This window comes from Triturus cristatus, chromosome 9 (genome assembly GCF_964204655.1).
Source record: "Triturus cristatus chromosome 9, aTriCri1.1, whole genome shotgun sequence".
Lineage (NCBI taxonomy): Eukaryota > Metazoa > Chordata > Amphibia > Caudata > Salamandridae > Triturus > Triturus cristatus.
In genome coordinates this window covers 738,183,759-738,198,651 of record NC_140592.1, presented here as the reverse complement: position 1 = coordinate 738,198,651, position 14,893 = coordinate 738,183,759, and the positions used below count along the sequence as shown (strand labels likewise).

Below are 14,893 nucleotides of genomic sequence, written 5' to 3'. Positions count from 1 at the left end.
ATACATGGACAACATTATGGTCTATTTAGCCAAACACAGGAGAAGGTTTTGTACAGCACACATGCTGCAGTCGTGTATTTCGAGATCCTCTTATGTAATAATGAAAAAGGAGGTAAAGTAAAATAAAACAATTGCCTAGTATCACACAAGTTAGTTAAGTGGAGAAGTTCGGGTTAATCCAGAGTTGTTGGTTTCATATTGAGCAATTCCGACACTAGGGGGCATATTCTCAAAGAGCCATCGCCGAGTTATTGGCACTTTATCGCAGCCAAAGTCGCGATAAAATTATTGCCCCATTCACAAGCTGGTGCTAACAGCCGATACCACCAGTTTTCCTGCGAAAGCATCCGCAAAAAACATCGCCACAGATGACCCTGGCAACTATCGCTAATGAGATGCAGAGTAGGCGTTCCCGAGCAAAAAGCAGCAACACCACACCTCAACATTCTCAAAGACCAGCCACATCGGCTATAAGACCACAAAACAGGTGATAAGGCGCTTTAGCAGCAGGAAATTAACACCTGCTCTGACGTGGTGTAAAGTCGGACGACAACCTGCAGCATAAAGGGAGCCCAGCCCAGAGCCACACCTGAAGAACAACAGATGCTATGGAGCTACTCATCTTGCAGCTCGGAGCCCCAACAGGGCCCCAACAACCACCGACACCCCACCCAGGACCGCCACCCCCCGGACCCCCACAGAGGCAGAGCGGACAAAGACAGCTGACCCTCAGGAAGCGCACCAGCCTCACAGACTTAACACCAGACAATGTCATTGCCCACTACAGCCTCAAAAGGACAACCATCCTACGCATCCTGACCATCATCGCACAACAGGCTGACGGCACCAACACAGCGGACAACCAACATCGCACCCCACTCAAAGCTGGTGGCTGTGCTGAACCTGTTGGCCTCTGGTACCTCCCAACCACAACCGCCAGACTTGGAGGAGTCTCACAGCCAGCCCCATCCAAGTCCCTCACACATGTCCTGGATGCCATCATCAGCCTGGTACCCCAGTACCTATACGCCCCCCACAATGCACAGGAACAACTGGAGACCAAGCAAGGACTTTATGCCATAGCTGGATGCACGCACGTGTTGGGGGCAATCGACAGCACACATGTCCTACTTGTGCCCCCTGGTGACACAGCACACAATTACCGCAACAGAAAGCACACGCATTCCATCAATGTGCAGGCAATAGAGGGCCACCGGGGACTCTTCACCAATGTCATAGCCAAGTACCCAGGCAGTGTGCATGATTCCTTCATCTTCCGACAGTCCAACATCAACCAGCGCTTCCAGGACGGCACCTATGGGAATGCACTGCTCGTTTGCAAGTACCAAATGAACACACCACAAACCTCAACTCCACAATCATGCAACTCACAACTCTGGCAATGCACACGTCACAAAATCACATACAACATGACCAAACAACATGCCACCCACCAGACACGACAGCACTTTTTACTGTGGCAACCTTGGTGAGCCATGTACATCAGCCATCAACGGCATGGCACCTCAGCCACACAATAGCGGAATGTGGGGAGAGGTGGGAACCAGGCATATGCAAAGGAGGCGAGTGATCCATGAATGAGAATGTACACAATGCCAAGTGTGGCGGAGATGTGCTGGATAGACTGCGGTATGCAGACAACAGACATATCCATGTCTACATGCACTGCTGGTGTTTGGAGTGTAGTGGACAGTGGACGCAACCATGTCACCCCAGCCAGTGGGGAAGATCACGGAAATGGAGCTGGTGATGTCCCCCCCGTAAGCGTGTGCGCATTGGGCTGGCCCGTCGTACGCCAGGCCAGCGTAGGGTTGTGAATAAAAAGCACTTAGCTGTGGGCATGGTTCTCTGACGGAATGCCCAACATGTCTGCCAGGGCAGCGTCTCCCACCCCGCCACGAGGCCGACACCGACGCCGTGAGTGGTGCGGCCTGCGATCCTGTGCACCTGCTGCACCCCGGGCCGCTGGTCCCCAAACCCGTCAAACCCTGCGCAGCCATGCCTCACTGCTCACCTTCCGACACTGGCGTGTGTCAAAGAGGGCCCACCAAGTGCCGGCGCAAGCTCCAAGCCCGAGGCCCGGGACCTTGGCAGCCTCCTCAGACCATCACGGCCTCAGCGACACAGGCCCGCTTTACTCCTTTCTTGTTGATGTACTCTACTGCTGCCTCCGGCCTACACTACGGTCAAGTAGGTCACAGATTTGGAACTGAGTCTTGATTATGCAATAGCACAGTACACACTTTATGGCTGAGTTTATATCTGTGTACTCCCTTCGTTGTGGTGCCACCAACTCTGTGCATAGCATTCGAACTACACCTGTCTGTGGTCCCTTGCTGACTACTGCCTTCGGCCTATACTGCGGTCGAGTAGGGCACACATTTGGAACCGAGTCATGATTTCTGCATGGCTGAGTTCATATCATTGTATGCAAGGAGACGAGTAAGAGGAAGACGCTGTTCAGTACGCAGATGATCGAACACTGCCGACAACTGCTCTGGTGTCACTAACTATGTGCATCGCGGGCCAACGACATGTGGCTGTGGGCCCCTACTGACCGCTGACTCGTGCCCACACTGCGGTCAAGTAGGTCACACATTTGGCACTGAGTCTTGATTATACAATGGCTGAGTATACATATCAATGCAGAGTTTAAATCACTATACTCCCTTCGATGTAGTGACACAAAGTATGTGGATGGCATCCCAACCACACGTGTCTGTGGGCCCATGTGGACCGCTGCCTCCAGCATACACTGCGGTCGAGTAGGTCACAGATTGGGAACTCAGTCATGATTTCTTCATGGCAGACTTGATGTCATTGTACTGGGCTCATTGCAGACTGCATCCCCTTTCAGCTCCGGTGCCAAGAATTCTGCTCCCCAACATCCATGGACACTCTCTGGTTGAAGTTTGGTGGCGACTGAGTCTATGGACTGGGGGTTGTCTTCATCATCATGTCGGTGATACAGACTTTGTGGCAAAAATGAGGCTGAAGCATTCCACTCCTCCATTTGCCGCTTCCGGCCGGCTTCTGCCCGCTGCATCATGTCCTGGTGGACACCTTCCACTGTCCCCCGCAAACCTCCGCTACATTCACCTTCTACATCGACGAGGACCCGCTCAGCTCGCGTGGCCTTATCTCACTGCACCGCAAGTCACCGTCCCGTGGCGTTGTGCCTGTGCCAGCCGCAGTGCATCCGGGGCCACTAACTCTGTGCAGCTCAAGTCATGGCCCCTGTCTGATTGCATATTGGTTTGCCTCTGGGTCGATGGACTGGGGGTAATCTAGGCCATGTGTCTGTGGCCTGTGCTGTCCGCTGCCTCTGGCCTCAACTGCGGTGCACATGGGCACACACATCAAATCGAGTCCTGACCAGCCCGGTTGTCGCATCACCTCAGAATGCATATGCCACCACTGCCAGGACCAACTCCAAACAACAGGTTCCCGGAGTAGGAAGTGTCTTACTGCCAGACCATCAGAGTTGCCACACCTGTCGTGGGTGCCATTATCAGCTTGATACCCTGCTCAGCTCTTCAGGTGCCACTAACTCAGTGCATCACAAATCATGGTCCATTCTGCTTGCATGTTGGGTGGACACTGTACTTTCTCCGGCTACCACCATAACGCTTCACAGTTGTTTCTGTTATGCTGGTGTTTTCTGTTTCCGCTTTATTTGTGATCACTGTTCAAGTTGTTGCCAGCACCAACGACTCCAAGGGCTGGCTTACACTCACCCCACACACATCCAGCACATGCATCTCTGTACATGTGACCATACCAATAAAGGTATCGAGCGCACGTGCTCGTAGCCTGTTCAACTAACTATCTGAGTGTGTCCATGTGCTCATGATGTATGCATTAAGGCCCGGGCCTTACAACATTACATTGTGCCGTGTACAGTGGACGCAGCCATGTCAGCGCAGGCAGCAGGTGAGACATTGCACATGTAGCTTTGTCGTCCCCCATGCAATACGTAAGAGGAGTGAACTGGGTCGGCGTACACCAGTCCAGGGTGGGGGTGTGGATGATTATCCCGTGGCTCTGGGTGTGGTTCAGTACCTGGAAATGTGCAAAGGCATGTGTCTCTATCGCAGTGTGGGTCTCCGTTGGGGAGTGTAGGTGGGCCCTGATGGGACTTAGACACCCACATGTGTGATCTAGTTCGGCTTCCATGAGGTAGTACCCCACCCGCACATGTTCGGCCACCCCCTTCTGGTAGTCTGACACTTGGCCTTGGAATGCGATGTGTGCTTCGGTGGGCTGCTGGGAGCCAGCCAGGGTGGTGCGTCCAGCTGTGTTGTCTACGCAGGGGTTGGGGGATCCTTGATGCAGCGGTGCTGCCCTGCTCCTGGAGGTCGATTGCCTAAGATGTCCATGAACTGTTGTAGGGCATCGTTGTCGAAAGTGTGGAGGTCCTCTTCAGCATCACTGTAGAGTTGTCTGGTCTGCTCTGCTGGAGGTGTTTGTCTCTCTGCAATGTGAAGGGGAAATGCTTGTTGACATTGTGTTGGCATGTAATTTGACGCATTGTTCAAGTTTACATGCAGACTGCATGACAATCTACATTGTGACTGTTTGGGGGGGCGAACTATTTGATGCGGGACAGTGGACATCTGTAGTACATGACGTAGGTGAGGTTGTATACGTACATTTTCATCTCACAGTTTCCTGCTGTGTCAGATGTGATTGGCCATTTTCTACACACAAGCGGACCCAGTTGTGTCCTCTGTTCTGCAGTGTAAGTGTTGCACTGTGTACCACATTGTCGTCCATGTGGATGTGCTATCATTGCTATGTGTGTGTGCTGCATTGTGGGAGAGTCGCACCTGCAGCTGTGATTTTGCTGCCCCTTATCCCTTGGAGGCTGTGTGCCTTTGGCTTTTGTGCTTTTAAGGTGCGGTGATGTTGGCGACTTGGGTCATTTGTGCTCTTGGACGGTTTTTGTACTCTTGTGCATTATTTGTCTGCAGATGTATTGTTGACGTCAGTGGTTGTTTGTGCACGTGGATGTGTCAGAGTGTGACCTGCTCCTTTCCGGATGTGGTCCACACTCAGCCACCTCAGTGTCATGGCGTGCACAATGTCATGGTGATTGTACTCCAGCCATGCTACTCGTCATGTGGTGTAACTTGCATTGTCAGTGTGGCTCTCACATGTGCAGCTATGCTGGGTTTCGCACAGGTGCATGTGTGTATTGTGGAATTGATGATGTGTGGAGTGGGACCCCTTTGGTCACATGGTGGACGGGGGCCTACTTGATGTTCGTATGTGTGCTGCAGTGTGCCACTAGGATCAGGGACATGACCCAGGGTCCTTGTGGGTGTGCGGTGTGCTACACGTCGTTGTGCATGTGTGCCATTGTGCCCGTCCCCCCCAGTTCCCCCAGTCCCTGTTTGTTACTCACCCTGTTGATGTTGTGTCAGGTCATGTCGAGTAGTGTCCGGACTCCCGAATCCTTGCACCGTCTCCACACTGATGACTGTGGCCACCATTTGCTCCAGCTCCTCCTGTGGCGCAGGACTCCCACCTTCTGTCGCCGTTGCTGCCTTCCTGTTGGCAACAGGTTTCTGCTTGGTTTATATTTTCACATCGTGCCAGTGCATCTTGGCCTCCTCAACACTCCAACTGCATTCACGATGAAATGCCATTTTACTGTCTGTGTTGCCAATGACACGGTGGAGGTGACGGACAGTTGTTGTTAGTGTTCTGTCACCTCCGTGACTACGATGCTGTTGTCATGTGGACTGTCCCCCGTCTTCCTCTTCTCCTTGGCCTTCCTCGACCCTGACGTTCCTTACAGGTGGTCTGTGGGGCTTGTGGGGTTCGCGTTGACCTGGGCACTCGTTCTGGGTGCATCCATGTTGCTATGCAGTTTATTTTGTTTATGGTGTATTTTGCTTGTTCAGCTTTTATAGTGCATTTTCCCGCATGACGCGTGGGAATTGCAGGCCTATCGCTGGTTATCGCAGATTTTTGTATCGCGGTTGGCCTTATCGCAACTTTATTCGCGTCCGTGTTTCGCATTTTTGCGGCATCGCGTTGATTTTAACGCGGTCATTTGAGGCGTTATCGTGGGACTATCGCATGGTGCCGCCAAGTTGAGAATACTACGTTAACACGGCATTGATTTACCGCGATTGACTGCGATATGCAAAGGTGCGTTAAGCTAAATTTGTGATGGTTATCACACGTTTTTGAGAATATCCCCCTCGATGTACATACTTTGCTTCCCCTTCACCCTCTTTATTGCCAGTGCCCCGATGTCCCGACTGCCACCATGCAGTAACTGGATGTTGTGCTTCTAGTGTCACTGTATTGTGCGCTGTTATAAGCAGTAACTGGTTGTTGTGTCTCCTAGTGTCACTGCAGAGTGCGCTGTTATAAGCAGTAACTGGATGTTGTGGCTCCTAGTTTCACTGCAGAGTGCGCTGTTATACGCAGTAACTGGATGTGGTGGCTCCTGGTTTCACTGCACAGTGCGCTGTTATAAGCAGTAACTGGTTGTTGTGTCTCCTAGTGTCACTGCAGAGTGTGCTGTTATACGCAGTAACTGGGTGTTGTGGCTCCTAGTTTCACTGCAGAGTGCGCTGTTATAAGCAGTAACTGGTTGTTGTGTCTCCTAGTGTCACTGCAGAGTGTGCTGTTATAGGCAGTAACTGGATGTTTTGGCTCCTGGTTTCACTGCAGAGTGCGCTGTTATACGCAGTAACTGGATGTTGTGGCTCCTGGTGTCACTGCAGCACAGTGTGCTGTTACTAGCAGTGACTGGATGCTGTGGCTCCTAGTGTCACTGCAGAACACGCTGTTATAAACAGTAACTGGTTGTTGTGTCTCCTAGTGTCACTGCAGAGTGCGCTGTTATAAGCAGTAACTGGTTGTTGTGTCTCCTAGTGTCACTGCAGAGTGTGCTGTTATAGGCAGTAACTGGATGTTTTGGCTCCTGGTTTCACTGCAGAGTGCGCTGTTATACGCAGTAACTGGATGTTGTGGCTCCTGGTGTCACTACAGCACAGTGTGCTGTTACTAGCAGTGACTGGATGCTGTGGCTCCTAGTGTCACTGCAGAACACACTGTTATCAGCAGTAACTGGAAGCTGTGGCCCCTAGTGTCACTGTAGAACACGCTGTTATAAGCAGTAACTGGTTGTTGTGGCTCCTGTTGTCACTGCACAGTGTGCTGTTACTAGCAGTGACTGGATGCTGTGGCTCCTAGTGTCACTGCAGAACACGCTGTTATAAACAGTAACTGGTTGTTGTGTCTCCTAGTGTCACTGCAGAGTGCCCTGTTATAAGCAGTAACTGGATGTTGTGGCCCCTAGTGTCACTGTAGAACACGCTGTTATAAGCAGTAACTGGTTGTTGTGGCTCCTGTTGTCACTGCACAGTGTGCTGTTACTAGCAGTGACTGGATGCTGTGGCTCCTAGTGTCACTGCAGAACACACTGTTATCAGCAGTAACTGGAAGTTGTGGCCCCTAGTGTCACTGTAGAACACGCTGTTAGAAGCAGTAACTGGTTGTTGTGGCTCCTGTTGTCACTGCACAGTGTGCTGTTACTAGCAGTGACTGGATGCTGTGGCTCCTAGTGTCACTGCAGTACACGCTGTTATAAGCAGTAACTGGTTGTTGTGGCTCCTGTTGTCACTGCACAGTGTGCTGTTACTAGCAGTGACTGGATGCTGTGGCTCCGACCTAGTGTCACTGCAGTACACGCTGTTATAAGCAGTAAGTGATTGTTGTGGCTCCTAGTTTCACTGCAGAGTGCAGTGACGGGATGTTGTGGCTCCTAGTGTCACTGCAGAGTGCGCTGTTATACGCAGTAACTGGATCTTGTGGCTCCTAGCGTCACAATGCAGTGCACCCAGTATCTGTGGATACTTTACTACCAGTGGCAATATACTGTGGTATCCCATCTTTGAGAATGCTGGGGTACCGTGTCGCTACTGATAGAATGCGACCAGGAATCTGAAGAGGTAGCCCTAAGGGTCACTGTGCTTTGGTATTCCATTTGTGAGTATGCTGTTGTACCCAATGGGTGTGTTTGTGAGGTTACTGCTATTGAAACTGTCCTTGATACGGTGTTTCAGGATACAGAGGGTCCATATTATTAAGGGTCCTGAAGTTGACCGTATCGGGATGCTGTGGTATTCAGTGGCATAATACTGTGGTACCACTATTTGAGGATGATTTGGCTTGCACCTGGGGGTGCTGTGTTTTCCCAGTGTTGCGATGTTGTCACGCCCACCCTCCGAGAGTTTTGTGGTTCCATATGTTAGGATAATATATCATGTTGTGCTAGGAACGTTTGACACCCATTGTCTAGATGTTTTGGTAGCACGTTTTTAAAGATGTTGTGGTACCCAGTTTTTGAGGTTGATAAATGCCAAGGATGTTTCTGTATTAAGTCTGGGATTGCTGTGATTCCAAGTGCCTGAGCTTTGTGCTGTGGATGCTGTGATTGGCTAGCGTCAGGATGCACAGATGGGCAGCGTTATCTTGCTTTGGTACCTTGTTTCTAGTGATGCTGTGGTTCCTTGAGCTTGTGGCAGAGTGTTACAAAGTGTCTGACGACGAAGCTGCGATTTACTCTGTTTCAGGATGTTGTGGGTGCCAGTGGTTAAGGATGCTTTAGAGCCCAGTGTCTTCGAATGCTGTGTTGTCCAATGTTAGGTGACGCTTTGGTCCCCAGTGTGATGGCGCTGGGATAAGAGGCACCCAGTGTCTGGGGACACTTTGGTACCCATTGTCGGATGGTGTGAGATGCCTAGTGCCTGGAGTTGTAGTAGCCAGTGTCAGGATGCTGGCAGTGCTCTAGTGGCCAGCAGATGAGAATGCTGTTGTACTCAGTGCCTGACGATGCTGTTGTACTACAGTCCGAGGATGCTGTGGTATCCAGGACCCGACGAGGCTGTGGTTTCCAGTGTATGGCGACGCTGCGATACCCACTGTCTGACGATGTAGTTGTATTCGGCGTCAATGATGCAGACTACTGTGACATTCAGTGCCCACTGATGCCGCGACACACAGTGCCTGGAAAGGATGGAGTAGCCAATGTCTAGGGATGCTGTGGTCCCCAGTGCCTGGCGATGCTGTAATACCGAGTGCCTGTGGTTGCTGTGGGACTCGGTATCTGATGGTGCTTTTGTTCTAGTGTCTGAGGATGCTGTGGTACCCAGAGCCCGAAGTTCTGTAGTTCCCAGTGGTGGAGGATGTCATTATACCCATTATCTGAGGATGCTGTAGGCTCTGAGCATGGCGATACTGCAGTACCCAGTACCTGAGGATGCAGTTGTACTCCCAGTGTCCGGCGATGCTGTGGGACCCAGTGTCTGGGGATGCTGAAGGCCACAATGTCTTAGAAAGATGTGGAACTCAGTCTCTAAGGATAATGTGGGACTTAATGTTTGGGGACGCCTTGTTACTGTGTTTGAGAGTGTTGTGATATCGAGGGCCTAAGGATGCTGTGATACACAGTCCTGGGATCTAGGGAAGCTGCGGTCTCCAGGTTTGGATGAGGCTGTGTCATACCTATTGGCTGAGGATGCTGTGGCTAACAGTGGGCGGAGTTCATGGAGTTCAGCTATGCGGAACTCCTAAAAGTGACAAAAAAACTCTGCTGCTCTACGTGGAGTTCTGCGAGCAGCGGAGCGTGTTAGGGTCATGCCGTTCGCAGTGATTTTGAGCACCGGATGTTTGTCCCGCACTGTAAAATCATCGCGAACGGCACCATGCGCAGCGCAAGAGGGTGAAGCTTCCTTTCTGCTGCTCGAGTAGATTTTCTACTCGAGCTGCAGCTTTCTCAATGCGAATGGAAGGTCTCTCGATGCGAGTTGTTTCGACCTACTGTGACCACTCGCATTGAGAAATCCGAACACCCGCTTTGAGAAATCTCACCAGGCGGTTGATGATCTTCGCTCACCATCTAGACCTTGGTGTGCGCGAGCTAGGAAAAATCTCGCCGGGAGGTGAATTTTCCTCGCTCGCCAACTTGACGTTGATGAGCGTGAGCGAGAAAAAAACTCTGCTCCTCAGATTTTTGGGGAACTCTGCATGCTCCAAGTACTGCGGAGTGTCGAAAACTCTGTGAATGGAACGGAGTTCACCGCCCAGGTTTAGCTGTGGCACCAAGTACCTTACGGTGCTTTTGTACTAGTGTCTGAAAATGTTAGAGCCTGTGTCGGATGATGCTTTAGTATCCACTGTCTGCGAATGCTGTGGTATCCAGTGTCTGAGGTTTATACGGACCCATTGTCTGACTGCTCCTTACCCAGTTTCTGAGAATACCTCAGTACGTGTTGTCAACCTATGATGTGATGCCCAGTATCAGACAGATCAGTGGTATTCAGTGTTTGACAGTGATGCGGTACTCGGTATAGCAGGATGTTGAGAATTCAGTGTCGGAGGATGCTGTGGTGCCCCGTGCCTAGGATGCTTTAGCGCTTAGTGTATGCGGATGCTATTGTACCCAGCGACACTGGAAGCAACAAGCATTTGCAATGCAATAGGTCTCGCATTTACGCGAATTTGAGCTATTGATATTGCAAATAATAATACTTTTTATTTTTGTTTTTCTTTTAAAAACATAAATAAAAGGCATTGTTATTTACAATGCCAATAGCTGAAACTCTCGTAACTGCGAGACCTATTGCATTGCAAATGCTTGTTTTAGTAGCGGCTTTTGTTGGACCTGCACGTACCTAATTGTTTCCCAAACTGTTTGAAATGGGTTTTAAAATGTTTAGAAACATAATCAAAATGTTGACGTTGCTTTCTCCAGAGAAAGATTGGGTACATTTTGGGAGCGGAGAGGCCCTTGACACCCCATGAATTTACTATTGAACGGCATAATGCACCCCCTGAATATAGCATAACGAGAGGCAATCACTGGGGGCGTAGCTTTGGCAGTAAGATGGAGAGTGTGGGGGGGCAGAGGTGTAAGCTAAGTTTTCCCAACAATCACGCTGGTTAAAAATAAATTATATGAGAAGCCGGGCAGGAGGGGCCTTAAGAGGCAGTAGGAAGGGAGAGGAGTGCAGATTGAGAGGGGTACCTAAAAAACACAATATTTTGTAAAATAACTATTTTTAAGACCTTTAAAAGAGAGTTGTTGCCCTCGTAAATGGGGTAAAGTATGGGGGGCATGGAATAAATTCAGAGGAGGCATATGCGATCCACCACCGGCGCAGGAAGATGAAACCTCAGACACAGACTGATAGGAGACACCACGGGGCTTACATATGGGGCGTAGATATCAGAGATGTAAAGTTACAGAGAGGTGATTTCAAGGGGCTAATTGTGATATCATGTGTTGTACTGTTCTATGCTATGAGAAAAGTGTATACCCAAATGTTATTCTGTACTGCTCTAAAGAAAATAAAAATCTTCATTAAAAAAAAAAAAAAAACTGAAAGAAAAAAAAAAAGAGTTGTGTGTGTGTCTTTGTCTGCATGTGTATGTGTATGTAAAAATCTCAAGTGAAATCCGACAAACACCTCCTCACCCTACCCGATTTAAAGCACCTGTACATAATTATTTACTACAGGATACATTGGGGTTGTAAGACCCCAAACACCCCCCGAAACTATGCCCCTGGCAATCACACACTGAGGACAGTGAATAAACAGGGCAATATAAAGAAATAGCAAATAAATGCACGGATAAAGTAGTGGGGGTGACCTCTTTTTGGATGTGTCCATAAAATTAACCTTTTGTCCTAAATGTTACCCTTTTTCCTGCATGTTTAGAGTCCTGCCCTGAATTTCTGGTCACCCTAGTATATTCCATAAAACAATAGTGGTGGTGTCACGCTAGTAGCATGTAATGTAACCAAGGCCATTAGAATTACGAGATTATGCGACCACAATGATTTTTGAATAATTATTAATTTGCCGCATTTCCCACATAATCCATCATCTACTGCATAATCTGCAAATTTTAACAAAAAAATGTTTGTTTTCAGCTCAAAGTGTTCAAAAGTTTCTAAATAAGCACCAACATGTGTTGTCCTTTGCAAAGGTTGACTTTCTGTTGCTTTTTTGCTCTGTTTGGGTGCTAAACTGGTACTAAAGAGTTGCAACTAATGCCCAAACAGTTAAACAAGTTTAAAAATGACAAAATAATGAAGTACTACTATCCCAAAATGTGCCGCATAATTTGCCTTTTGTTGCCGCATAATTTACTCGACCCTGATACATAATGTGGGCCTCTTCTGCCACATAATTACTGGAGCCTAGAATGTAACTTTAGAAGATGGTCTGGCACTGAAGCGCCTTTGAATTTGAATTTGTGGAGGGGGAGGAGGAGGCGACAGGAGGGAGAGGCACCCGGCTCCTCTCCAGCAGAGGCGATAGAAGGGGGAGGCGAGAGCACGGACCCCTGACCCTCCCCAGGATGTTCACCGTCAACGTCTCCTCGTCCATGTCCTATGGCCGGACGCCCGGGGACCCCGCCCCCCAACAGCGCCCGGCGGAGAGGGGGAGAGAGGTAAGGGGTGGGAGAGGAGGGGGGAGTGCTGAGAGAGCGGAGGGAAGAAGTTACAGGAGTAAGAGAGCTGCGGGGCAGATTAGATTGGGGAGAGCTTAGGGCAGTGGAGAGAGATGGGGGGCTGCTGAGGGGGTAAAAGGCGAGAAGAAGCTACAGGAGTAAGAGAGCTGCGGGGCAGATTAGATTGGGGACAGCATAGGGCAGTGGAGAGAGATGGGGGGGCTGCTGAGGGGGTAAAAGGCGAGAAGAAGCTACAGGAGTAAGAGAGCTGCGGGGCAGATTAGATTGGGGAGAGCATAGGGCAGTGGAGAGAGAGCGGGAGCTGCTGAGCGGGTAAGAGGCGAAAAGAAGCTACAGGAGTAAGAGAGCTGCGGGGCAGATTAGATTGGGGAGAGCTTAGGGCAGTGGAGAGAGATGGGGGGCTGCTGAGGGGGTAAAAGGCGAGAAGAAGCTACAGTAGTAAGAGAGCTGCGGGGCAGATTAGCAAAGGGAAAGCTCAGGGCAGTGATGAGAGAGGTAATGATGGGGGGACGGGGTGGACAGGTACGAAAGGCGGCCGCGGGCAGTGGTGAGAGACCTGAGGGGGAGACAAATGGGTAAACGAGTAGGTGGGGCAGCCTGCCGGGTTGTGATAGAGGGCAGAGGTAAAGAGCGTGTGCCAGGGGGAAGGCGGCGCAGGAGGTTGTCGATAAACTGATGAAGAGGGGAGATGAAAAGGGGGGGCAGGCGGGACAGTGGTGAGAGAGCTGAGGAGAGGGGACATATCACGAGGAGGCGGAGTTATTAGGAGTAAGAGAGGTGGAGGGAAGGGTGGCCAGGCGCACGGGGGATAAACAAGGGGGTGGACTAGAGTGAGAGGGAGGTGGGTGAGAAGTAATGATGGGGTGGGAGGTAACAGAAGAAAGGGAGGTAATGGAGGTGGGGGGACAAGTAACTCGGAGGGGCCATCTGCTCGTCACAGCAGGCTAGCGCCTTGGGTGGTCTCTCTCCACCGGCCCCACCCCTCCCCGCGCAGTGACACATACCCGTGGGGGGCGACATGGCACGTTTACGTGCTAGCAAAGTCTCGTTGGGATCTCAGAGCTGTGCACGAGCCGAGCCGTAAACCACTTGCACAAAAATACAACAATTCACGTAAAATATGATAGCAAGTCTTCAAAGTTCAAAAAAAAATTTCTTTAACCTGTGGAAGATTTGACATTAACAGGGCACGTTATAGGACTGCCCTGATAAGCACTTATTAAAAGTGATAGTTTTGTACAAATGGTAGCCTGAACTCGCACTTTCTCAAGCGCTTTCATGCGTGACAGTGATAACGAAGAAAAGAAGAGTTTTGGTAAAAACAACATTGGCCTAAAATCACACAATGTAAGCAGGGAAGCAGGTGTCTATCCGTGTTTTCTGGTTTCACTCTGTACAAACAGCCAGTCAGTAGGTTTCTGTTTTGTGTTTTAACCTCTTAGTGCATTCTTCGGCTGTTTTTTAAATATAGCGGCCACATGTATTGGAGCGCTTTACCTGGGCATCAGTTGTATTACACAACTATCCATGCATTGTTTATAGCGGGGAGATGAAGTGACTTGCCCAGAATCACATGATGATGAGCCGGCGCCGAGATTCGAACCTGACAGCTCTGGCCTTAACACCAAATCGCGGGTAGAGGCAGGCAAAAAGCCGCATCAAGGGTCGGCTCGGTATGATCTCGCGGTTACAACAGCACTTCGAGCCGAGCCAGAGCCAGGCTTCATGTTCGAGTCTGGCGAGTGGTCTTCAGTCAGTCCATGCTCTGCGAAGCACGGTGCATTCTGGTACTTGTAGTTCCCGGTTAAAATACTGGCAAAAACACAGCCTTGTTAGGTAAAAGTTAAGGATTCTTTCTTTGAATAAAAGAGAGGCCTGTATCTTTCTTTCCTTCTGCCACCACCTAGAAGACATATTAACAGATTATAATTTTAAGATTGCAACTTCGGCGCCTCGAGCCCAAAAGAAGGATGCTAGCGCTACAGATGGCGCTAAAGAGCAGATCAGAGACAGGCTCAAACATCCTGTGATTCTGGGCAAATCACTTAATCTCCCCGTGCCTGGATGTGTCCTTGTGTAACGCAACCGGTGCTCATGCAAAGCGCTCTGATACCTTCGGTCGAGTTCACGCTATAGAAATGTGCAACAAAAAAATCACTTATCTCCCCGTGCCTAAAAATAAATGTGTCCGTCTGGTATGCAACTGGTGCTCATGTAAAGGCTCTGATACCTTCGGTCGAGTTCGTGCTATACACAACTGCAAAAAGTAAAAAATGTAAATGACATAACAGCGGGCCAATGAATGAAGAGGAGTGGCTGAATGCCCCTATAAGTAAGTGTATAGTGTATACAATTTTAGTAAAAACAA

General features: G+C 49.9%; 1 protein-coding gene across 1 annotated transcript in view; it reads left to right on the top strand.

The window, feature by feature from the left end:
* The window catches only part of LOC146798684 (potassium channel subfamily K member 4-like), a 387,504-nt gene that overhangs the window by 231,385 nt on the left and 141,226 nt on the right, over window positions 1-14,893 (top strand). The window lies entirely within an intron of this gene.